Here is a 26,393-nt window from a genome sequence, read left to right as displayed (position 1 = left end):
GGGCCAAGGGAGCTCTCTGGGGTCTCTTTTATAAGGATACTATACTATCCTTTTATAAGGATACTGTTCTCATGCCCTAATCACCCCCCAAAGCCCCACCTCCAAATAGTATCACTTTGGGGACTAGGGTTCAACATATTTGGGGAGGGATATAAACATGCAGTCTGTAGGATTCCACCCCGATCTCCCAAAATTTGTGTTCTTCTAGCATGAAAAAATACAATTATATCCCAACAGCCCCCAAAGTCTAACTCATTTTAGTGCACCTCTAAAATCTAAAACCCAAAGATTCTTCTAAATATCGTCTAAGTCAGATGTGGATGAGACTCAAGGTACAATACATCCTGGGATGTAAACCTGTAACATACTTTCAAAATACAATGGTGGGACAGGCATAGGTTAGACATTTCCATGCCAAAAGAAAAGATATGAAAGAAGAAAGGGGGTAACCGGCTCCAAATAGTCCAGAGTGTAAGACAAACTCTCAGGGGTTGTGAATAATCCTCTGGCTCAGTGCTCCGCCCTCCAGGCCTCCATGTCCCACCTCCTAGACCCACTGTGAAGGAGGGTCAGAAAGAGGGTCCTACCCCCACAGCTTTGCCAGGCAGCACTTATCCATCCTGTCCTTGATGATCTCTGAATCACTTTCAGGGTCATTCTTCCCTTGTCTTGTCTTTAAAGAATAGTTCATGTTCACAGCAAAATAGCTCCATGGTCCTGTCCTATAAAATCTAAGTCCCATGCCTTCCTTTATTCCTTCCTGTCTCCTTCCCCTTCAGTTCATACTGGCAGTTTTCTAGCCGGATGACTTATTAAGTTTGTGTTTCACACCAATACTAATTGCCTTATTAAAATAGCTATGGTCACTTGGCCACATGCCTAGTGTTGTCCCCCCAACACGATCTCTCATTTCTTGCAATATAAATAGGCTGATTTCTTTTCTTCTACTAACTTTGGATTTTCTTTGTTCTTCTTTCTCTTGTTGTTTTAGGTGTACAGTTAGATTGTTTATTTGAGATTGTTCTTGTTTCTTGAGGTGAGATTGAATTGCTATAAACTTTCCTCTTAGAATGGCTTTTGCTGCATCCCATAGGTTTTGGGTCATTGTGTTTTCATTGTCATTTGTTACTATGTATTTTTAAATTTCTTCTTTGATTTCTTCAGTGACCTCTTGGTTATTTAGTAGCACACTGTTTAGCCTCCATGTATTTGTGTTTTTTACAGTTTTTTTTCCTGTAATTGATTTCCAGTCTCATAGCATTGTGGTCAGAAAAGATGCTCGATATGATTTCAGTTTTCTTAAATTTTCCAAGGCTTGATTTGTGACCCAAGATGTGATCTGTCCTGAAGAATGTTCCATGTGCACTTGAGAAGAAAGTGTATTCTGCCACTTTCAGGTGGAATGTTCTATAAATGTCAATTAAAGCTATCTGTTCTATTGTGTCATTTAAAACTTGTGTTTCCTTATTTATTTTCTGTTTAGATGATCTGTTCATTGTTGTAAGTGGGGTGTTAAAGTCCCCTACTATTATTGTGCTACTGTCGATTTCCCCTTTAATGGTTGTTAGCATTTGCCTTATGTATTGAGGTGCTCCTATGTTGGCTGCATAAACATTTATAATTGTTATATCTTCTTGGATTGATCCCTTGATCATTATGTAGTGTCCTTCCTTATCTCTTGTAACAGTCTTTATTTTAAAGTCTATTTTATCTGATACAAGTATTGCTACTTCAGCTTTCTTTTGATTTTCATTTGCATGGAATATCTTTTCTCCATCTCTTCACTTTCTGTCTGTGTGTATCCCTAGATCTGAAGTGGGTCTCTTGTAGACAGCATATATATGGGTATTGTTTTTGTATCCATTCAGCCAGCCTGTGTCTTTTGGTTGGGCCATTTAATCCATTTACATTCAAAGTTATTATCGATATGTATGTTCCTTTTACCATTTTCTTAATTGTTTTGGGTTTGTTTTTGTGACTGTTTTTCTTCTCTTGTGTTTCCCGCCTAGAGAAATTTCTTTAGCATTTGTTGTAAAGCTGGTATGGTGGTGCTGAATTCTCTTAGCTTTTGCTTGTCTGAAAAGCTTTTGATTTCTCCATCGAATCTGAATGAGATCCTGGATGGGTAGAGTAATCTTGGTTGTAGGTTTTTCTGTTTCATAACTTTAAGTATATCCTGACACTCCCTTCTGGCCTGCAGAGTTTCTGCTGAAAACTCAGCTGATAACCTTATGGGGATTCCTTTGTATGTTAATTTTTGTTTTTCCCTTGCTGCTTTTAATATTTTTTCTTTGAATTTAATTTTTGTTAGTTTGATTAATATGTGTCTTGGTGTGTTTCTCCTAGAGTATATCCTGTATCGGTCTCTCTGTGCTCCCTGGACTTGGGTGACTATTTCCTTTCCCATGTTAGGGAAGTTTTCCACTATAATCTCTTCAAATATTTCCTCAGAACCTTTCTTTTTCTCTTTTTCTTCTGGGACCCCTGTAATTCGAATGTTGGTGTGTTTAGTGTTGTCCCAGAGGTCTCTGAGATTGTCTTTCATTCTTTTCATTATTTTTTCTTTATTCTGCTCCTCGGCAGTTATTTCCACCATTTTGTCTTCCAGCTCACTTATTCATTCTTCTGCCTCAGTTATTCTGTTATTGATTCCTTCTAGTGTATTTTTCATTTTAGTTATTGTGTTGTTCATCTCTGTTTGTTTGTTCTTTAGTTCTTCTAGATCTTTATTAAACATTTCTTGTATTTTCTCAATCCGTGCCTCCATTCTATTTCTGAGATTCTGGATCATCTTTATTGTTATTACTCTGAATTCTTTTTCAGGTAGATTGCAGATCAGAGCAGAAATAAATGAAATAGAAATGAAGAAAACAATAGCAACGATCAATAAAACTAAAAGCTGGTACTTTGAGATGATAAACAAAATTGATAAACACTTAGCCAGACTCATCAAGAAAAAAAGGGAGAAAACACAAACCAATAAAATTAGAAATGAAAAAGGAGAAATCACAACTGACACAGCAGGAATACAAAGGATTATAAAAGAGTACTACAAACAACTATATACCAGTAAAATGGACAACCACAAAGAAATGGACAAATTCTTGGAAAGGTACAGTTTTCCAAGACTGAATGAGAAAATATAAACAGACCAATCACAAGTAATGAAATTGGAACTATAATTAAAAATCTTCCAACAAACAAAAGACCAGGACCAGATGGCTTCACAGACGAATTCTATTACACATTCAGAGAAGAGCTAACACCGATCCTTCTCAAACTCTTCCAAAAATTGCAGAGGGAGGAACACTCCCAAATTCATTCTACGAAGCCACCATCACTCTGATACCAAAACCAGACAAAGACACTACAAAAAAAGAAAATTATAGACCAATATCACTGATGAACCTAGATGCAAAAATCCCAAAGAAAATACTAGCAAACAGAATCCAACAACATATTAAAAGGATCATACACCATGATCAAGTGGGATTTATCCCAGGGATGCAAGGATTCTTAAGTATACACAAATCAATCAATGTGATACATCATATTAACAAATTAAGGAATAAAAACCATATGATCATCTCAGTTGATGCAGAACAAGCTTTTGACAAAATTCAATGCCCATTTATGATAAAAAACTCTCCAGAAAATGGGCATAGAGGGAACCTATCTCAACATAATAAAGACAATATATGACAAACCCACAGCAAACATCATACTCAATGGTGAAAAACTGAAAGCATTTCCACTAAAATCAGGAACAAGAGAAGGATTTCTACTCTTGCCCCTCTTATTCAACATAGTTTTGGAAGTTTTAGCGATGACAATCAGAGGAGAAAAAGAAATAAATGTAATACAAGTTGGAAAAGAAGAAGTAAAACTGTCACTGTTTGCAGATGACATGATACTATACATAGAAAATCCTAAAGCTGCCACCAAAAAACTACTGGAACTAATCAGTGAATTTGGTAAAGTTGCAGGATACAAAATTAATGCACAGAAATCACTGGCATTCCTGTACACTAAGAACTAAAAATCAGAAAGAAAAATTAAGGAAATAATCCCATTTACCATTGCAACAAAAATAATAAAATACCTAGGAATAAACCTACCTAAGGAAGCAAAAGACTTGTACTCAGAAAGCTATAAAACACTGATGAAAGAAGTCAAAGATGACATAAACAGATGGAGAGATATAGCATGTTTTTGGATTGGAAGAATCAATATTGTGAAGATGACTATACTACCCAAAGCAATCTACAGATTCACTGCAATCCCTATCAAACTACCAATGGCAATCTTCACAGAATTAGAACAAAAAATTTTACAATTCCTATGGAAACACAAAAGACCCCTAATAACCAAAGCAATCTTGAGAAAGAAAAACGGAGCTGGAGGAATCAGGCTCCTGGACTTTAGACTATACTACAAAGCTACAGTCAGGAAGACAGTATGGTACTGGCACAAGAACAGAAATATAGATCAATGGTACAGGATAGAAAGCCCAGAGATAAACCCATGCACATATGGTCACCTAATTTACAACAAAGGAGGCAAGAACATAAGATGGGGAAGAGAGAACCTCTTCAATAAGTGGTGCTGGGAAAACTGGACAGCTACATGTAAAAGAATGAAATTAAAACACTCCCTAACACCATACAAAAAAATAAACTCCAAATGGATTAAAGACCTAAATGTAAGACTAGACACTATAAAACTCTTAGAGGAAAACATAGGAAAAACAATCTTTGACATAAACCACAGCAAGATCCTTTTTGACCCACCTCCTAGAGTAATGAAAATTAAAAATAAATAAATTGGACCTAATGAAACTTCAACACTTTTGCACAGCAAAGGAAACCGTAAATAAGACGAAAAGACAACCCTCAGAATGGGAGAAAATATGTGCAATTGAAACAACGTACAAAGGATTAATCTCCAAAATATACAAGTAGCTCATGGAGCTCAATATCAAAAAAACAAACAATCCAATTTAAAAATGGGCAGAAGACCTAAATGGACATTTCACCAAAGAAGACATATAGTTGACCAAGAGGCACATGAAAAGATACTCAACATCACTAATTATTAGAGAAATGCAAATCAAAACTACGATGAGGTATCACCTCACACTGGTCAGAATGGCCATTATCAAAAAATCTGCAAACAGTAAATGCTGAAGAGGGTGTGGAGAAAAGGGAACCCTCTTACACTGTGGTGGGAATGTAAGTTGATACAGCCACTGTGGAGAACAGTATGGAGGTTCCTTAAAAAACTAAAAATAGAACTACCATATGACCCAGCAATCCCACTATTGGGCATATACCCTGAGAAAACCATCATTCAAAAAGAGACATGTACCACAATGTTCAATGAAGCACTATTTAGAATAGCCAGGACATGGAACCAAGCTAGATATCCATTGACAGATGAATGGATAAAGAAGATGTGGCACATATATACAATGGAATATTACTCAGCCATAAAAAGAAACGAAATTTGAGTTATTTGTAGTGAGGTGGATGGACCTAGAGTCTGTCACACAGAATGAAGTAAGTCAGAAAGAGAAAAACAAATACCGTATGCTAACACATATATATGGAATCTAAAAAAAAACAAAAAATGGTACTGATGAACCTAGTGGCAGGGCAGGAATAAAGATGTAGACATGGAGAATGAACTTGAGGACACGGGTTGGGGAGGGGGAAGCTGGGGTGAAGTGAGAGTAGCATCAACTTATATACACTACCGAATGTAAAATAGGTAGTGAGAAGCAGCAGCATAGCTCAGGGACATCAGCTCGGTGCTTTGTGATGACCTTGAGGGGTAGGATAGGGAGGGTGGGAGGGAGGCTCAAAAGGGAGGGGATATGGAGATATATGTATGCATATGGCTCATTCACTTTGTTGTACAACAGAAACTAACACAATATTGTGAAGCAATTATACTCCAATAAAGATCTATTAAAAAAATTAATAGGCTGAGAATTTTCCAAATTTTTAATTTCTAGTTCCTTTTTGGTTAATAATTCCATCTTCAAATTATTTCTCTCTTCTCACATTTTCCTGTAAGCAGTCAGAAGGAGCAAAGCCACATCTTTAGCACTGTGCCTAGAAATTTCTTCAACTAAATTTTATTGCTCATAAGTTGTACCTTCCTCAAAACACTAGAACTTGAACACAATTCAGCCAAGTTCTTTGCTACTTTATAACAAGGATCACCTTTCCTCCATTGTCCAATATCATGTTCCTCATTTCTGTCTGACCTCAGAATGGCCTTTACTGTCCATATTTCTGTGAACATTCTGTTCATGGTGATTTAGGTATTCCCTAAGAAGTTTGAGGCTTTCTCTACAGTTCTCCTCTTTTCCTTCTGAGTCTGCACAATAATCACCAGTAAAGATCCATTCATGACGGTGCAGGTTTTTTGTAGTATATACCTCAAAACTTGTCCAGCCTCTGCCCATCACACAGTTCCAAAGCCACCTCCACATTTTTAGGTATTTGCTACAGTAGCACTCCCACTTTTTGGTACCAATTTCTGTGACAGTTATGGCCCTCTGTAACCACACAGCTTAACCATCAGGACCAAGATTTGAGAATTCCTGTCTTGACTTATCTATTTATTTTAGGAAATTCTTAAGTAGGAAGATATATCTTGTAAACTAGTAAGTAACTTCACTGTTTGGTTCAGGAAATTTCTAACTTCTTCAGGAAAATTGTTGTCTCACCTGAGCAAAGGGCTTGCTTATGCAACAAGAGGTTACTTAGGAAGACTTGCTTCAGAACTCCTGTCTCTGTGTCTATCAATCATAGACTCTTATTAATTAAATTGCCCAATCCTAATCAATTTCTCACCTTGAAAGACTTGCCTGTTTGAACCTAGACCTCAAAATCATGCATATCTATCTATCTATCTATCTATCTTCTCTTCTGCCCTCCCCTTTCTAAGAGCTACTAAGACTCTTAAAGTTATTTTGTCCCTTGTTACAGTAGGTTTATTCAACTTAACTTTGCTTGATCTACAAGTTATTCTAATGGTCTTAGGCTCCTTGTAGTATGAGAATTTCTGAGGCAAGTATATTGATTAGACTCCACTGTAGTTTTTTTATAAATGTATTTTATTTATTTATTATTTTTGGCTGTGTTCGGTCTTTGTTGCTGCACACGGGCTTTTCTCTGGTTGCAGTGAGCGGGGGCTACTATCTGTTGTGATGCATGGGCTTCTCATTGCAGTGGCTTCTCATTGCAGAGCATGGGCTCTAGGCACACGGGCTTCAGTAGCTGTGGCACGTGGGCTCAAGTAGTTGTGGCTCGCGGGCTCAGTAGTTGTGGCTCGCAGGCTTAGTTGCTCCATGGCGTGTGGAATCTTCCCGGACCAGGGCTTGAACTCGTGTCCTCTGCATTGGCAGGCAGATTCTTAACCATTGTACCACCAGGGAAGCCCTAGACTCCACTGTAATCCTTAAAACTGGATTTTCTTGAAAAATCAGAATAGACAGGCAAAATTGGGAGCAGGGTTCATTGCCTGCTTCTATCTGGCTATTTCCTTATTCCACCAATTCCCATCATAACAAACCATTAATTCTGACACATTCCTATGATTTAAGAATATCTTTATCTCAGCACCACAGGTGAGGATCTTGGGACTGAGGCTAATTGACTTGCTCAAGGTCACTATGTGAGCCAATAGCCTGGATGAGATACAGCCCAAGTCTCTTGACTCTCAGGCCCAGGCTCTGTGCACCAGATGTGCTCTGCTATCATTCTGCTCTGCCATCAATAAGGTACTGACCTCATTTCTTTCTTAGTTGGCAAAAGTCTACCCTATGTGCTAATGTCGTTTCTGTAGTTCATACCTGAATTACTTTTCTGCTTGGGCAACTTTGCAGTATTACAGTATTTTCAAAGTATGACAAACACACTGTAAAATAATATTTTTTTTAATTGCATAAGATATGGAGGTAGAATTCTTAAAATATACTGTGTTTTACAATGTATAGCTTTGCAGTAATTGAAAAAAATTCAAATAGGTTTCAAAATTGAGATTTTCCTATAGGTAAGGTCTACATAGCTATCCATACACTGAAACCTTCAAAAGGAAAATGGGCAAACTAATGTTGCTTTGTAGCACGTACAATAGCTAATAAGTCACAAGTTATACTGTAAATACAGTGTCTATTTTGTAAACTTGCTTGATATAGGCAAAACATCCTTCAATTATAACTTTCTGCCATCTCCATCTTGGCAATGTGTCTCTAAAAATGTCATGAACTGAAATGGCTTGTCTTTCAATGAATTCCACTTTTTTTGTTTTATATCTCCTTTCTTCATTCATTAGAATCATGTTTACCAAGAAGCTGCCTTCATGACTTATTTCTTTGTAAGCCAAGTCTAATCAAATAGACTGTTATTAAGGTTTACTGAGGGCTTGATCATTCCCACTCACCTCAGAAAGCATAAAGAGGTAATGAATCTCATTTTAAAGAAGTTTCAGAAGCTTTGTGGGGGGTTAGAAAGAGCTTTCAGAGAGCTGGAAGTGAGTTTATGCATCTAAAAATAGAAATTTCTAAGAATCCTGAGTAAACTGCTCCCAGCTAAAACAAGCACATGGTGGCCTCTTTACTTAGAACTTAATTAGGACATGATCCTTTAACTTTTTGCAGAATTCCTGGAGTCTCAAAAGCTTGACCCCTAGTATTTTAAAGGGGAGGAACAATTTTTCCCCAGTATCTTTGTTCAGCATTGTATGAAAAACTTTTGAAGTTTTTACTACTTATTTAGGGAAGATGGATAAAATTCTTGGACTGTATGTATGTGAGTCAGAGATAATCTCTGGATGAAAGGATTTGGATGGCAGCCATAGGAATAGGGAATAGGAAAGAATTGGTCTTAAAAATAAATCCACAAGAAGGATAGCAATATTAGGCACCAAGTAAGAAAAAGTAAACAAAGCCAGGCACCTGTGTGCCTTGTAGGGATATAAAGATGAAACAGTTCCTGCCTGGATCTAGCTCAATGGGGAATACATTCATATAAATAGGACATCATAATAACACCCAAGTGTGGAAACAGGATTCAGTAAGCTAAGGGGGACTTCTTAGAGGAAATAATGTCTGAGCATGTATTTTAATAACTTACCTTTGATATTTAAAATGTGTGTTAGTTTGCGAGGACTGTCATAACAAAATACCACAGACTGGGTGGCTTAAATAATATAAATTAATTTTTGCACAGCTCTGGAGACTAGAAGTCCAAGATCAAGAGTGTCAGCAGGATTGGTTTTCCTCTGAAGCCTCTTTCCTTGACTTGCAGATGGCTGCCTACTTGCTGTGTCCTCACATGATCTTTAGATTTCCTCTTCTTACAAAGACACTATTGAGATTGAATTAGGGTCCACCCATAGGATCTCGTTTAATCTCATTTAATCTCTTAATTACCTCTTTAAAGTCCCTATCTCAAAATACAGTTACATTCTGAGGTACTGAGGTTAGAGTGTCAACATGTGAATTTGGAGGGAACACAACTCAATCTATAATAAAATGTTACATATTTCCAAAAGGCAGCATAGGATTTTCCTTTTCATATTATTTATTTTTGTTTTCTCCTTCTTAATTGAGACGCAGTTAAGAACATGAGCTCTGTAGCCAGCCCACTTGAATTCAGTCTTTGTTGTGCCACTTACTAGGTGTGTAACCGAAGGCAAGTTGATTGATGATTTCTCTGTATCTCGGCTTTCTTGCATGTGAAATGGAGATGTTAATAATTATCTCATTGTGTTGCTACGATGTTTAAATGGATGAATGCATGTAACGTACTTAGTAGTGTCTGGCACATAATAAACACTCAATAAGTGTAAAGTATAAAGGATAGTAATAATTTCTGGGTGTAAAATTGTACAATATGATACTTATATATACTAGTGCTCATAAATAATGAGTTGTATTCTTTGGAGCTGTTTCTCATTTTTCATCAAATGTCATAATCAGAAAGAAAGACGTGTAAGTTTAAGGTGACTTATTCCAGCTACAATTTCTGTCACTTACTATTCACAGACAGCATACATATCTGTCTGATCATCTGTGTTTCTAAAATAACTCCAGTCAGATTTCAGACACTCAATATTGTTAATAATAAAAACTCCATGTGTCTTTTTCACTTGTGAGGGTGATAATTTCATACTTTAGTTTGCTGTGCTAACTTCACCCTTAATCTAGTCTTTGGTATATTTCTGGGGCATGTGTTAGCCCCTTTTTTTCTTTATAATGACATTACCATCATTTTCTCTCTTGTGTACACAAACTCTAAATAAGGAGCAAGTAGGAAAATATTTTTTGTAATAATGGTTACGATGTATTGTGTTTTCCTAAACAGCACCTTTCACCAATAACTGACTTTCTAATGGTCAAATCAAATTAACTGTTTTCAGGCATTAAGCAGCTTATGCAAAGTGATGTCTCTGCAGCACTTTGTTCTTTTTATTAACACTTATGTAGCATTTGCTCTTTGCCTGGCCCTGCTCTAAGCACTTTTCATATATTAAATCATTTAATCCTCACATCAGCTTTATAAAGGGGATGCTGTTATCCCCTTTATGGATGAGGAAACTGAGGTACAAAGAGATGGTTACTCACCCTTCACATAGTAAGTAGTGGAGCCGTCATCAAGCCTAGGTAGTCATGGTTGGATTTTCATTCTGGGCGTTCTTTCCTCTTCTGGCTTAAAGCATACTATTCATTTCCCATCTTTCTGGCCACTTCTTAATATCCCTTATTAGATCTTCCTCTTTAGATGGGATGGTTCTTGAATACTGGAGTTTCCTTATCTATAATCTAAATAGAAATGAATATCACATCTGTATCTCCAGAGCCACCTTTCCCCCAAATTGAATACATATTTCCAACCACCCACTAGGCACCTCCAACTTGGATGCTGAGCGTACACAACACTGAACGTTCCATTGCCTCACTCTCCCCAAATTACTCTTCAGTTCTAGTATCTAAACCTAGTAGTGGACTCTGCAGTCTCCATCATTTCACATGTACAATCTGGCACCAAGTTCTCCTGATTCTAGCCTCACGTGGCTCTCTACTCTTGCCCCTGAGGTCTAATCTTACTATCATTGCTCTAGTTTAGCATTTGTAGGTAGGTGTTAATTTTCTATTGTCTTATCACTCACTAATGATTTTCAGTTGCTAAAAGTTATTGTTTGAATATTGTGCAGTTAGCTCCTGCTAGCTTTCTTTGCAGTTTGAGATGTTTTAATAATTTCATTACTGTTATTTCCCTAATATCCCCAGCCTGAGCCAGGATTTTATTTCTTGAGCTAGCTTCCTGCCTTCTATTTGCTAAGAAGGGGTCCAGTTCCTCTTTCATCTTAGTAATGTTCTCCTACAGGAACAAGTTACTTTATAATCACACCTTTTTCAGAGTTTTAAAAAATAGATGATTTTTTTTGTTTCCTCCCTTGCAGTTACCAGTGCACAAATAATATGCAAAGAGGCAAACATGTTTTAAGAAACACCTGGCATATTTTTCTTCTGGCTCCTTCCCTGATCTACAAAATCTCTTTAGGGATGATATTTATTACATTGTATATTATCTCTCACCTGGACTTTTGCAACAATCTTCAAATTTGTCTACCTCTCTGTTCACTCTAGTTTATCCTCTATATAATAATATTCTTAAAACTAGAAAAAAGGATATATTGGCCACTGGATAAAGTGAAAATTCTTTCAGAATGACTTGTAGGGTCTTTGACAAGTTAGTTGGATATGAACCTCTCCAGCGTCATCTCCCTTTCCAACCACATCCTCTAAATTCAAGTCACAGCAACTTCTGGCCTCCATGACTTTGCACAAGCTTTTCTCCATTTCTCTAATGCCATTTGCTCTTTTCATATCTAAAAATCCATACATTCCATCAAGAGCTGACCCTGACATGACTTCTGAATACTCTTACCCAGTTTCTCTAACCACCTACTGGTTGTGTTACCCACAACACCCCTGCTAGGGGTTAGGCTAGGACTCTTGTGTCTAATTTTCATCTGGCTCCTGGCCACCAATTCTTTTTATAGTTATCTAATATCCAATTTTTTGTTTATAAAATTTGATTTAGATTCTATGACTTGACTCTTTTCATTAATTTTTAGGTAGGATTTTAATTCTGACTTTTTTCCCACACAAGGCAACCACCCCACAAGATGAAGTCTTGACCCCAGACTCAGTCAGCTTTCAGGAAACTCCTGTAAATCCGATGGCCTCTCAAAGGAGGCATCATGCAGTCTGTTAAAATCTTTCTATTTTTCTAAGACAGAATTGGTCACTTGGGACTTCCATTGTCATCCTCTATTTGTATCTCTATTATAATATTTCTGTATTGCAGTTATAGATACTGTAATACTTCAGACCATATTATGGGGTGTGAAGAGTATAACTTGGCATTTCTGTAATCCAGTTCTATTGGTCCTTCTATTGGACACTGTCAGTGTTGCTCCCAGAGATCCTCATATCCCTTTTACCACTTCTGTTTGTTCTTACCCTGATGTCAGCGTACCTTCAGTTCCCTCAGCCTGCACCTGTGATTCTTCTGCAGATCACTGCCTTCAGACTGCTGGGACTGCTTCTCCCAGAAGCCCAGAGAGCTGGAGGCACCTGGGAATTACATCCCTTTAGGGCAGCTTTTAGCCAATGACTAGATGGTGAGGGAGTCCCACCCAAGGGACAGGAGCGCTCTCTACACTTAGGTGTAGGCTGTAGCCATTTCTCTGGGACTTTGTCTAAACCCTTACTTGACTTCTTTCTCCTTTATGTTCTGCTTCCCATTCTTCCTCATTGGTTTCTCTTGGGCATATTTCCCCACTAATTCACTTGTACAGGGCATCTTGCCTCAGAATCTACTCCTGGGAATCTTGACCTAAGACACCTGTTAAACTCCCTTTAAAGTCCATTTTGTTGGATTACAGAAAAATGCATCTAAATGAATTCTGAATAAACTTCATCACTTCAGATTTACTCTCAACCAACTCAGAATTTTTGTTATCAAATCTCTTCTCTCTTCTCCACAAGTTCTGGGTGAGTAGTCATGGTGGGGGTGATGTTTTTATAGGGTCATAAGGGATTATGTCCACCTGGACTCAGTTGTCAGACTATCAGAGTGACATGTTATCTTGCTACTCAGTTATCTGTTTCCATGTTTGTTCTCATTACTATAGTTCAAGCTTTGCAGTACCTAGGTCCCTGTCTTTTTTTCTATTCCCACACTTAGAACAGAGACACTAACTGTTGAGTGAAAATAACAATATAACACCGTTGTAAGCTGGGCATTATTATTCCTACTTTTACAGGTGATATAAATGAGGTCATATATATTAAATAATTGAGGCAAATTAAGATAGTTGATTAACAGTAGAACCAGAGTGCAGGTCTTCTGACTCAATATAAATTCTTCCACATTACCCATCCCTGCCGTTCTCCTCACTAAGATCTCATAGCTGTTTCTATATGCTTGGGGCTCAAGGGAAGGTCCTGCTATGGTGATCTCAGCCACCAGAAAAGAACAGCTTCCTGTAGACCTGTTAGAGGAGGTAAGAGTCATTCTAAAGCCTGTGTCACTACTGGAAATAAAAACCAGAATGTTCCTTCTTGGGCTTTCTTCTTAAATATGAATATTCATTAACACCTTTCTTTCCTCCTTAGAGAAACTCTCCAGTTTGAGACTTTCATTGGAAACCTACCTGTAATAAGATCAGGTGTCAGTTTTGATATCTGTCTGTTTGGTAAGCCTTCTATGGGGGAGAGGGAGAGGTCCTGTCATGCTGGAGGGGAAGTATTGGGTCTTTAGGGAAAGTATGTATTTGTAGCTTGAATCAGAAAGAAGACCAAATAATAATGGAAATAACCCATGATGGCAATGGAAGAAATGTACTCCAGGTGTATTTGATGTAAGGACAATACTCTTGAATGATTGATATTACAGTGAGCAAGAAGTCTTAGCACTGTACTCTTTTTTAATCCCATCAATTCTCACTCTTAGTAGTTCAAGGCCTTAGATCAGGTTGTATCTTGTAGGATTTAAAAGGCATCTCTGATATCTTCAGAGGAGCAGAGGTGGCATGACCTCTTGTTGCTATGCATGTGTGCAGGCCTTTGGGCCCTCCTGTTGTAGCATCATACCTATGCTGAGCTGTGAGAGTACAGGAGCTGCATGGAGCAATGCTGCTCACATATTTTGCCTAGCAGGAGGGAGGAACAGTGCAGTTTGAAAGATGCAATTTAGTTAATATGCTACACTTTGCCTCTCAGGTACTTGGGGGCACATCTTTTGTTATTCTGCTTATTTCTCCTGACAAGGGCATGATTTGGCAGTTTGTTAAGGGAACAACATTACCATTTAGTGGAAGATCACTTTCCATTTTAAAACTTTTAACTTGAATTAATGTCATGTAGAGTATATTTGTTTTAACCTATTGACTCTCAGCATTTAAACACCTTAGGCAAGATCCATCTGTATGTACAGAACCTGAAATCATTTGCAATTTGGTAATGTGTCTCATTGTAGCGTTTTTGAACGCCATTATGAATTAAATACAGTAATATCATCTTATATTCCATTTTGAGATCTTAAAGTTGACATTTACTTTTTGCAAATAAATTCCATGCAAAAATTGGCATAGTACTGTCTCCAGCTTATACATTTATGGTATTTTAATCTTTTCACTTAAAACCCTGAATAGTAATTTGGGGACTTTCTTTTTATTCCTAGAGATATATTGGGAATGAAGAGATGTCTATATTAGGAAGTATATTAAAAAGCTAAATAATAATTGCTACATTCAGCACTGCCTTCCAGGAAAATTTCAAGCCTAATGAAATTTGACCTCAGCTAAAGCTTCCTACTGTGTGCGTCCCCTCCTTCTAGTGTCCACTGTCCTCAGAATGACTTTTTACCTTCCCTCTCTTGTATATATCTTCTCCTGTGCCTCCAAGAGTATGGGTCTTTTCTGCATCACCAAAAGCCATGGTGACCCCTTCTGAGGACTCCTTCCTGCTAGAGTCCAGGAGGGGCTGATAGCAAGGATATCCCTGGTTCCTCCCTAACAATGACAGCTCCTGAGTGATCCTCCACCCCATGCTCCTGCTTCAGGACTTCAGTTACCTCTGACTATGATGGCTTCCTCCAAATAACCACTTGAACTCTCTCACATCTTTCAAGTCTGCTTAGATGCCACCTCCTCAGGAAGATCTTCACCTTTTACCCTATCTAAAATAGACCTCCATCGTCCCTCTTTATGCACTTACCATACCTGCTTTATTTTTCTTCATAAAACTTTTACTACTTGACATCATATTAGCTATCTTTAAAAAAAATCTATCCCTTCCCATAACATGTAAACATCACAAGAGCTGTTTGTGTCTGATGTAGTAAGTGCACAATATTTATTGAATAGGTGAATGAATACATGCTATGGAAATGAGAACTGCAAGGTATTAAGGAGAATTGATGCCTTTGGAAAGCAACCTAAAATTCTTTGTTTCATCATCCTCTATGCTGATTGATTTTGTTTGGAACTCTTACATGGACTAAAAGCTGCTTTTAATGAAAGGTTTTACACACACGCACACACACACACACACACACAGATGTTTAACCACTGGCAAGCAAATTAATATATTAAAAATTTACCCAGTTTAGAGGAAGGAATTACATTGCAAAACCTTAGCTTAACTTTCTTTTTGAAGTTATTTCTGTATGTAAGCATTGTATTTCTTATCTTATTGATTTTTTTTTCTTTTAACCAATGCAATGTTCATTTATCTTGAAATTCTATGAACTAAGCTATATGCTCAAAGCCTTAGTTCTGGTCAAAATGTTTGATTATATATGCACAGTGTCAATCTGCAACAAAATTTAGCCAACACTGGCAGATAAAAGTCTACATTTTTAAAGTATAGCAAAGATTTTCTGCGGGATAAGGAAGGTTTTGCCCTGTAAACTTTCAGAAAAAGCTGACATTTTTGAGGTAGAATGGTGACTTTACACTTACGATTATGATGTGAAGATAGTAGAGGAAGCTGTGTAAAGGCAGGATGTGGTGAATGTAGAGTGTGGTGCCTTTTTTCTATGCCTGCTTTTCCACCTGTCAGTGGTGAAGTCAGACCTTGCTCCCAGCCTTGGTTAGAATCTGTTTAACCTCTGAATTAAACTTTTTTTCCTGCCATTGCCATGAACAGAGAATTCTTTTGGAGTCAAATACAATAAGTTCCTTTGGAAGGGAGGAGTATGAAGTTGGAAATGTGAACATGGACTTGTCTGGAGCCAAGACACCACATCAATCAGGAACACTATGCTTGGATCAGGGGGCCAGAAGCCACTGACAGAGGAAAGCAGGAGGGGAGTTACCTAGTGTATACTGCTTGCCTTATATTTGCCAAGGACTTCACATGAATTATCCTAGTTAACCTTCACAATTATGCTACTAGGCAGATGTTATTAACCCTATTTTACAGAAAAGAAAATCCAAGCCCTGAGAGATGAAATAATTTACTATTTCACAATTAATACATCATGAAAGCAGGATTTGAACCCTGTTCTAAAAGGCTCAAAATCCATTCTTTTTGGTACTACATCATATCACCTAGAAGAGAAAAAAAGGTGACACAAACTTTGACACCATTACAATTTTGTGTCATTAATACTTGCCCAACAATACACTTTTATCAGGCTGAGTATATGGAATAATAATGGAATATAATGTAAAATAAGATGTATTTTTTAATTGACAAAGACAGCCCCACCTTCAGAACTCTGGAGGTTATTGGAGTAAGAGTGTACAAATTTCATGAGAGCCTAAAGTGCTCTTCAGGAGAAAAAACATTTCAAATCTCCACACCAGCCTTCAACACTCAAGTGGATGTGCAAGTGTATTTACTACACAGGTAAAACAAAAGGGACCAAACGTGAAACACATGAGTAAACCCTGGAGGGGTAATCCAGGGAGCACTTTAGGACATCCTTGTGGTGGAGAGTTGGAGGTTCAGAGTTATGTTTATCTGAATATTAAAAGAAACATGAACTAAATTGTACCCACAGGGTGGTAAGTAGGACATAGATACAAATGTGTCATCACCTGGCATGGGCTGTGGATTACCTTTTCCCCTCTAACATGTTATAGTTTCCCTTAAGAATATTGTTTCCTCTCTAGTCTACTCTCGAGGGACATTTTAAAGTCCTTTATTCCTGAATTCAGTATGTAGTAGCCTGTGTTACCCAAGTCCCTCAGGGACACCCTCATCCTTTAGGTGCTTCCCTTGAAACTTTTCTCTCTCACAGGATTGGGGTTGTCCAGGGCTGGCAGTGCCATCAGGGTGGCGTGGTGAGATGCTTGTTCCTGCTGGCTAGCATCGTACTTCTTTTGCAGGTTCACATGAAATTTTGGATGATTCCCACTTACATAGGACACAGGATGAATTCAGGTTTCTGGCTACAGATAGTTGAACTCTAACCCTTGACATTGTGCTGTGTATATATGCTTGTCTGTTAGCTCTTGCCTAACTCTGTCTCCACTGAAAAGAACCTGAATGTATCCATCAAATTATGAAGCAAGTGCTTTTGGAGAAAATTAATATGTGTCTCTAACTGGCAAGCTGAGGAAGTAGTCTGAAAAAGGGGAAAATCCCCAAAGCATTAATCAGGGGGAAAATAAATAGACAACTTTTTGTGCCAGTAAGAAAAGTGTAGCATCAACATGAGCATTAGATACCTCCGAGTGCTTAGCTTTAATAACAGGGAGGGACACAGTATAATGACAGGCCCAGATCTTGATTACTTTTCCTAATGAGAGTGAAGCACAGCATGGAAAAGTGACAACTTGAGATAATTCAAAATGTCACATTAGCTTTGGGTTTCAATCTTTTCTATAACCAGTCTTCATAGAAACTGCTAATGAGTAGTAAATTGGACTGATTTGAGTTTTACTTCAATTTGCGTCTTGTGCAAATCTTTAGAGAAAGGGTGTAAGGCAGTGGGTTGTCATAGATGGCATATTAGAGCAGAAGTCAAGCAACCTGAGTTAGAGGCTGCACCCTGCAATTAACAACCTGCATGGCTCTGGGCAAGGAAGGCAAGGAAATTGGCTGTTCATGAACATCTGTCAGGTGCCATGCATTGTGCTAGGTCCAAAGGAGACAGGTAAATAAGGCAGGTGCCGTGTCCTCGAGCCACTCACAGTCTAGTGGTGGAGACTGACATGTAAATAGATAATTAGAGTATCTTATGACAAGTCTTTCATAGAGTTATGAGCAGTGGACTGTGGGAGTTCAGACTACAGGACTGTGATTAACAATGAGAAAATCAATAGGGGTACATGATAGTCAATGCTGGCCAATAGTAGATAATGCAAGTCATAGTTAAGATAACTACAGCTTTCTAGGAAGTACATTGAAAAGAGTAAAAAGAAACAAGTGATATTAACTCTAATAATATATTTTATTTAATCCAATATATCTAGAATATTATTTCAACATATAATAAAGTTATTAATGAGATAGTTTACATTCTTTTTTTGTTTTTACTAAGTCTTTGAAATTCAGTGTGCATGTCACATAGCACATATCAATTTGGACTAGCTGCATTTCAAGTGCTTAGTGGCCACACATGGCTAGTGGCTACCATCTTGAACAATGTAAGATTAGTCTACATTTATGTTCAAAAAGACTTAAAGCATATGTGCACCAGTCATTGAGGGATTCCTAGCTTAATATAAGGACATGCAAAAAAGACCTAGGGGCTTTAATTCTCAATAAAAATTATTCTAATATATGGGTTCATAAACTGATACTGGACTGGGTGCATAAGAATCCTCTAGGAAGCTTGCAAAAGACAGATTTCTAGATCTTTGAGGTTTTGAATCATTAGCTCTGGGCGGAGCTTAGGAATCTGTATCTTATAAAAGAACTCTGATTATTCCTAGGTGTATCCCAGGCTGGGAACTACTGGCAATTGGCTCAATAGGAGGCACATGTGGTGATCAAAAACGTCATTTGATTTTAGGTAGCATCAGCAGAAGACTGGTTCTCTGTGTGAATGAGCCATAAGTTAAGTATTTCTTTTTTTTTAAAATTTTTTTATTGGAATATAGTTGCTTTACAATGTTGTGTTAATTTCTGCTGTACAGCAAAGTGAATCAGCTATATATATACATATACCCCTTCTTTTTTGGATTTCCTACCCATTTAGGTCACCACAGAGCACTGAGTTGAGTTCCCTGTGCTATACCGCAGGTTCTCATTAGTTATCTGTTTTGTACATAGTAGTGTATATATGTCAATCCCAGTCTCCCAATTCATCCTACCCCCTTTCCCATATGTTTGTTCTCTACATCTGTGTCTCTACTGAGAAAGTACATCATTTCTCTTGGACTGGTGGGGTGTCCAGAGCAGCCCTACCTTCCCATCAGCTCTGTCCACTTGCTCAGCCAAGAGTTGATGGTGTCTCTGAACTAGGCTTCAGGAAGGTGTACAGATTTCATTTTCCTCTTTGAGTCACACTTTTTTGTCTGTCTTTCAAATGAGCTGTCCCTAACCTGGCTATGAAACCATTCTAGGTAACACTAAAAAAATCTTTCATGAACTCCCCTCCAGGTTTACCACATCAGAAACTTAGAGAGTGGGGCCTCAAACTATTATTTTTACAAACTCCCCAGGAAGCACTTGGTGTGTGGAAAGGCACTTGGGATGCAGTGACCTAGAGAATCACTGGGAATGTACTGCTAGGGTTACTACTTTCGTTGTCAGATTTTAGATCTGTTTTGCCACCATATATAGTGTGGTATAATGGCTTTGGATAGTCCTTGTTTGATATTTGGCTCTGTAGCTTACTAACTGTGTGATCTTGTTGGGTTATTTACCATGTCTGAGCCTCTGTTTCCTTATAAGTAAAATGGGAATAATAATCAATTAGGCTGTTGTTAGTGCTCGAGGGCTCACTTCTTGGTTCTCTTCTTTATTTTCGATCACTCTGTGATCCCATCTGGTCTCATGGCTTTAAATAGCCTCTAAGCTGATAACTCTCCAATTAATATCTCTAACTTGTCCTCTTTCTCAAACCCGGGCCAACTGTGACTAACTGCTTTAAGCATATTTTTACTTGAATATCTGATTAGCTTCTCAAATTTAACATGCCTAAAACATCACTCCCTAATCAATTTCCAAAATCACTTTCAACTATAATCTAATTCATCTCAGTAAATGGTAGTGCTAAAGTTCCAGTTGTATAGGTCAAAAACCTTGGACTCATCCTTGATTCTTTTCTTTCTCTCACATTTCACGTTAGCAAATCTTGTCAGCTCAGCTTTTAAAATATATACAGAATTTGATAACTTCTCACCAACTCTACCATTACCACTCTGGTTATTTCTTGCCTAGATTATTTCGATAACTTATAAACTATTTTCCTTGTTTCTGCTTCCTCCCTTCTTCCATTGTCTGTTCTCAAAAGAGTAGCCAGAGTGACCCATTAGAAACATAAGTCAAAAATCACATTACTGCTCTACTCTGAACAAGATGGTTCCCCTTCTGAGAGTAAAACCCAAAGTTCTTAAAATTGCCTACAAAGCAACTTTTGGATCTAGAACTCTGCTTCCTCTCCAGCCTCAAACTCTTCCTCATTTCCTCCTTGCTTCTGCTCCATGCACTCCTTGCAATTCTTCTAACACAACAAAAACAGTCTTGTTTCTGGGTTTTTGCTCATGTTATCTCTACTGCTTGGAATATTCTGCCCCCAGTGTTTTACTTTCTCACTTCCTTGAGGTCTCTGCTCAAATGTTACCTTGTATGTAAGGCCCTCCCTGACTTTAATTAACTTACCCACCTTCCTTGCTTGATATATATATTTTTAAATAAATTTATTTATTTATTTATATACTTCCGGCTCCATTGGGTCTTCGTTGCTGCGTGTGGGGCCCCCTCCAGCTGCAGTGGATGGGAGCCACTCCCTGCCGTGGTGCGTGGGCCTCTCACTGCGGTGGCCTCTCCTGTTGTGGAGCACAGGCTCCAGCAGCTGTGGCACGTGGGCTCAGTAGTTGTGGCTTGTGGGCTCTAGAGCGCAGACTCAGTAGTTGTGGTGCACAGGCCCAGCTGCTGCATGGCATGTGCGATCCTCCCGGACCAGGGCTCGAACCCGTGTCCCCTGCATTGGCAGGCATATTCCCAACCACTGCGCCATCAGGGAAGCCCTTCTTGATATTTTTAAATGTATTTTACTTTTTGCTTATTGTCTATCTCTCTTTACTAGAATACAACCTGCATGATGGCTAGGATGTCAGTCTGTTTTGTTGGCTCATCCTCAGTGACTAAGACAGTAAATGGCATATACCAGGTACACAACAAATACTTGTTGGATGACAAATGCATGTTAATACCAGATACATAGTAAGCCCTCATGCAAATCAGGTTAAAGAGCCATCTGTTCTTTAACTGAGAGGAAGACTTTATGCAGAAATTTAGCACTTAATTTTTTTTTTTTAACCAAGGACACCAGAGATTAAAAAAAAAATAGTTAGGAACCTGATTAATTTTGTGAGACTTTCATGAGAAACAGGATACTGGTCCAGCAAACATTTTGAGAGAGTCTCTTTGGCTGAGCCATTGGGTCCCTATTTCCATAAAACTTCCTAACTTGTAGATTTGTACTTGGATTCTTCTTTCTTCTGTCTAGTGGATATCTATGGAATTTACTACCTGTTTTTCCATTTCTAGGGATTTCTGCAACCACTGTCTACAAGGATGTGGTAGGAATTACTGTGTTGGTAAAGTGTGGCCATATTCCCTTAAAATGTGGTTGAGCAAGCTGTGGCATCTATACCATAATCAGTGAGTTTCTTCCAATAGAATTTGGACTTGGAACTGAGACATAAGCCAATATCTCCATGAGTACATGTAGTGGGTTGAATTGTGTCCCCCTCAAATATATGTTCAAGTCCTAACCCCTTTCTAACCCCTGATAACCCTGGGAATGTGACCTTATTTGGAAATAGGGTCTTTGCAGATGTAACCAATTTAAGACGAGGTCTGAGGATCAAAGGAAGGTACACAAGAAAGAATGATACTCTTATGCTGAGAGAAGCCAGAGAGGAAATCCTAATGGCATTTGAGTTTCTGGTTCCAGTTTCCCTTGAGCCCAAACTGAGCTCCAGCAAACTTTCCAAGTTGGCTTACAATAAATTTCCAAATCAGTTTTAGCTGGTTTCTGTTACTTGCAACTGCAATAATCCTAATCAATATATTTCTCCACCACAGGGACTTCTTTTGTGGATCAGCTTTTCCTTCAGGACTTCACATATTTAGAAATATAACCGTTCCCTTACTGTTTCAATTAGCCATAGTTTAAACCAAGCATCACTGCTTATCTCTTGGGACTCAAGGCAAACAATTTGTATTTAACTTGAATGCCTTTGGATTTGGAAATGACTCCCACAGAAAGATAAACTATAAAAATGAAAAAAATTATATCATTAGAGAAATTTTCCTTGTTCCATGACTTCTTTAGAGACCATTATGTTGGAGGCATTTCTGAACTCCATTTCTGAGAACCTGCTGCATGTAAAGTACTGTTCTGGGTGCTGGAGGAATACAGAGAATGAGACATTGTCACTTTCCTCAAAGAGCTTAGAGATCAGCAAAGGATGAGACCTGGAAGCAATACATTAAAAGCTAGGATGGAATGAAGCAAGTGCTATGATAGAAGTGTAACCAATGGGTTCAGAAGAGAGTGTGATTATTTCCAGCTGGGGTTATCAGTGAAGGCTTGAAGGATGAGAAGAATTTTGATACATGGAGATAGATGATCCCCCACTCTTTAAAAAAACTGGGTTACATGTCCCTGTTTAATACTATTACAGTTTCCTGTACATTTCCCTATTCAGTGTGTGTTTTCACCACTACACTGCAATCTCTATAAGAGCAGTGATCACATTTGTCATGGTCAGTATCAAATCTTCAGAGCTTACCGTTATGCCTAGTACATAGCAGTTGTCAAAATATGCTTTTTGGGGCTTCCCTGGTGGCGCAGTGGTTGAGAATCCGCCTGCCAATGCAGGGGACACGGGTTCGTGACCCGGTCCAGGAAGATCCCACATGCCGCGGAGCGGCTGGGCCCGTGGCCATGGCCGCTGAGCCTGCGTGTCCGGAGCCTGTGCTCCACAATGGGAGAGGCCACAACAGTGAGAGGCTCGCGTACCGCAAAAAAAAAAAAAAAAATGCTTTTTGCATGAATTAATGAACTAGGTACTAAGGTCATGCCACATAGAGAATGGAGCAGGAGGGAATTCTCTATTTGAGTGGTTTTAAGGACCTCAATAGGAACAGCTCATGTAGTTTTACTCTAGTGTTTTTATATTAATGTTACTAGTTACACCTTATATGTTTTTTCCTTTGTTTCAACTAGCAAATTCTATTGCTCTGTTCAGGTTACTGAAAAAAGAATTTGCCTGATTTGTCCATCTTTTCCAGTTAGGCCATAAATGTCACTGGCCAGTTGTATACTGGCTACCCCTGGGTCATTTTTTCTACCAATAAGTCAGTCATCCATAGCTGGAAGGAGGTTCTGTAGTTCAAAACATGAGTGTCTAAGCAGTATGATCTAGTTGTGGAATAGTTTTACTTAGAGGGAGGTTTGGATTTGGCAGGCAATGACTGATCTATCAAGAATATTCCTCCTCTACAACAACCTAATATTTACAGTGAAAAACTTGTCCTCCCCACATTTATCACAGCCATATTAGAGCTTGGTAGAGAATATTAAATAGGTTAGCAGATGAGCTGGTTAGAATAGATGGAAACACTGATTCAAAGGCCATTGTGACCAATATAGAAATATGGCTTTAGATCCAGGTCTCCCAATTTTCATACATATAGGATATAGCTTCTTCTTTTCCCCATCCTCTATTTTCTCTGCCCCTTTCTAACTCTTTCCAGAAAGAGGGAAAGAAACCTACAGGATTTGCCTTTATTATTCACTAAAGGCATTATCTTGATTTTGAATAAGATTTTCAACTAAGTGTAGAATTTATACATTATTATACATTTATGTTTTCTTTTCCTAACTGAGTTGTGGCTTCTCACCCATTCTCTTCTCCCTCTGAAGGTGGATTGGGTAAAAGGAAGTAAATGAAATTCACATCCACATGGTTAATGCAATTGTGGAGGTGAAGAAATTCAGACCAGGTGATTCTAGATTTTTCTCCCTAAGTTTAAGTGAGAGAGGCAGGGAACACAACAAAAACTACTAACAAAAAGGAATCCTTTCATGTTATCCAGTTTGACTGGGTGTATATCATATGGCTGTTGGAGATGTCAGCAGCTAAGATGAGAGGAAGGAGGCAGGAAGTTGGAATTATTGACTGGCATGAGTATTTCAGGTGTACTTGGCATCCACTTAACTATGTTGTTTCTGCCTCCTAGTTCTTAACCTGATTCAGTAATTTTTATAAATCACTTTGTAGGCCTAATGTCAATAAGGAAATCCAATTGCCTTAACTTTGCCTTGAGGCAGCACAGACACATTTGGCAGTGTTGTATTTGGCTGAAATTTCATCACTCTGTTTGACTATATTGCAAAGATGGTTTCTTGCTATTTATTACTGTGTGTATGGACTCAGGTTGAGAGAAGTGACCAACCATCTCCATCATATCTACCTTCATAGACCAGGGCTATAAAGACAAAACTGACCAGTAGGTAAACTTGAGTTAGGCCTCCTCCAACCTTTTCTAAGCAGTAGGTAATGATGGCAGTAACAGGCTAACATTAAGAAGTTTTGTTTTCAGGATAATTTATACCCTATTGCTATGGCCTACAGCTAGAAGTACCTCACAAGAACAACATTACTAATAATTCCAATGATCCAAAGGGCTAAATTTGAATTGTGGCTTTCCTCCTTGCCCTCAGCATTATAGAACCCTGTAGCTAAGACTATTGGTTGCTACCCAGTAGTCATATTTCCTTTTTATTCCTTGTTGGAAGATATCTTGGACTTCACCATGCCTGCATGCAGTGCCTGGAACCATGTCAGCTTTCTTATAACCATGAAAAGAACTGGCTTGAAGATAAAGCAGACACATTGAGAATTATACACTAAAAGTTATAAAGGACTTTGGTGGGTCCTCAAAGAAGTCATTAAGCTGCTGAATTAACACATGAGCACTCTGGGATTTATTACATAACTTATTATTATTTTGAGTTGTTTTAATCTATCTGTGATTGAAAGCTTTCCAAATGACACTTTCTTCTTTTCTACTACCCTGTTTTCTTACTCACATCCCTCTCCCATGTAGTAGATTTAAGGTGACCAGTACGCTGAAAGTTTCTTGAATGTAGGAACTGTATTTTAGTCATATCTGTTCATAGCTTTCAGTTTTTACCAGTGCTCACTGTGTTGAATGAATGACTGTCAATTTATTTGGATTAAGATGTTAATTAATGTCCCAGGTTACTGATAATAGCTTTAAGAATTACCATTCCTAGGGATATTTACCTTTTAAAAGCAGTGGGAGGGTTCTGTGGTACACTCTCTAGGTCTTTGGCAATTTGTATAATTTAATTTCATTTCATCCTCACAAGAAATTTTGAGTATAGACAGTAATATACCTATTTTTGCATTGAGAAAATTTTTTAAAAAGGGAATGCAGCTTGCTTAAAGTCATCCTTTTAGGAATAGCAGAATTATTATAAACTTTTACTGAGATACAATATATACAAAAAAGTGCACATATCATAAGTACACAGCTTGATGAATTTTCACAAACTAAATACACCATGTAATCAGATCCACCTCAAACACAAAACATGAATTTTCAGTCCTCAGAAGCCCCCTTGTCTCCTTTCTGTTGATTATCCCTCTCTCCACCAAGGATGACACCAACTTCTTCTAGTACAAAAGCCTTGCCTGCCCTTTTTGTTCTGTAAATTGAATCATAGATTATATGCTATGTGGTGTCTAGCTTCTTCAACATTTTGTTTATGAGGTTCTTCCATATTATTTCATGTGGTTTTAAATTATTTGTATTGTTCTATAGTGTTCCATTGAATGAATATACCATCCTTCTTTTACCATTCCACTTCATGCTCTTTTTAAAATAATATTTTAAAATTTTATATATTAATTTTTTTAAATTTATATAATTTAATAAAAATGTATTTAAGGTGTACAATGTGATGATTTGATATACATAGTAAAATGATGATTATAGTCAAGCTAATTAACTTATCGTTCCCATAGCTACTTTTTTTGTTGTTTTTGGTGTGATGAATGCTTCTGAAAGCTATTTTTTAAGCACATTTCCAGCGTTAATACAGTATTATTAAGTATGGTCACCATACCTGTTTGTTACTTAG

This window comes from Monodon monoceros, unplaced genomic scaffold (assembly GCF_005190385.1).
Source record: "Monodon monoceros isolate NGI ecotype Baffin Bay Population unplaced genomic scaffold, NGI_Narwhal_1 Super_Scaffold_18, whole genome shotgun sequence".
Lineage (NCBI taxonomy): Eukaryota > Metazoa > Chordata > Mammalia > Artiodactyla > Monodontidae > Monodon > Monodon monoceros.
Note: the sequence above shows the minus strand (reverse complement) of the source record.